Consider the following 1,336-nt stretch of genomic DNA (forward strand, 5'->3'; position numbering starts at 1 on the left):
GCAGCTGGCAGACAGGGCCTGCCGGCATCTTCCCATGCCTGGCAAGGGGGAGGTGGGAGCCAGAAAAATCCTGTGCAGGGAGCCAGGGAGCTGCCGGTGACATCCGTGCTGGTCGCAGGGACAATTCCCGCATGGCATGTGCAGCCCAGGGCTCCCTGAGGACTCGCATTCTCCCAGTGGGCACGGGCACAGCAGGGCAGGGGGGGCTCATAACGGCCCCCTTTGTGTGGGTGGCAGGAGGAGAGGTGAAGCTTTGACGTCAGCCCGGGAGGAATTCCTTAATGCCATTCAGGCCTCCCTCGCCCCCGTTGCTAATTGCATTTTATGTAATAGCTGCAGCTGGGCTCCCAGTCCGCTATTGAGAGCGGGATAAGACAGACTGACAGGGGCGGTGGGGGCCCGGGCAGGCCGCATGGCGTGGGGCTGGCGTGGGGGCACGCGGAGGCTGGTGCCCGCTGCACGCAGGGAGGGCAGAGACTGGGAGCTCAGCGGGGAAAGCCAGAAACGGGCCAGAGGGTTTCTGGGGCCAGAGGGTTTCTGGAGGGGCGAGGGGTACCATGCTGGCGGGGGGGACCTCTCCGGCCGGCCCAGCCATAGGAACGCTTCCCTCTGCAGTTTCCCTTCGCTCCCCGTTTGGGGCTGCTTTGCAGCATTGCAGCTGTGCCACCAGTGCCATCCAGAGGCACCCTGGGGTGCCCGGGCCCCATGGTGTGGGGCAACCGATGGCCAGGCAGCACTGGTCCCCTTCTCCTGCCTTGTGTGTGTGATCGCCTGTCACCGCTGCGAGCTTGGAAGAAGTGATAATAAATTGTTTTGGTATCTAAGGGGTAATTGCACTTAATGGAGACAAACGAGGCAGCGATTTGTCTCGTTAGTATTATGCCATTGGGTTTCCAGCTGCACGAGCCTTGGACGATAAACTCATGTATTTGCTGCCTTCTGCTCTGCTGGTGGAGCTCCCAAATATCCCCACAGCATCCCCACTGCTCCAGAGACCTCCCCGCATGCCCAAGGAGAGGAGCACCAAGAGCTGGAGGCTGCTCCCTCATGCAGGGATGCAGAGGCACTCACCTCCTTTTTGGGGTGCTGCTGGCATTGCCTCACCCCTGGATTGCCCCCCGCTCACCCTACTGCAAATCCTGGCATGGAGACCCTCACCCAGGCGCCCGCAGGGATGGCCAACCCAGGTACCCTGTGGGGGTGCAATGCAGAGGGGGAGTTTTCCCAAGGAGGAGGAGGAGGAGGAGGAGGAAAGGGGCTTGGGGGGGGATGTTGGCAATCGTCAATGGGAAAGACGACGGGACCCCAGACATCCCCTCCCCCCCCCCGGCCAGCG

This window comes from Egretta garzetta, unplaced genomic scaffold (assembly GCF_000687185.1).
Source record: "Egretta garzetta isolate BGI_Z169 unplaced genomic scaffold, ASM68718v1 scaffold640, whole genome shotgun sequence".
Taxonomy (NCBI): domain Eukaryota; kingdom Metazoa; phylum Chordata; class Aves; order Pelecaniformes; family Ardeidae; genus Egretta; species Egretta garzetta.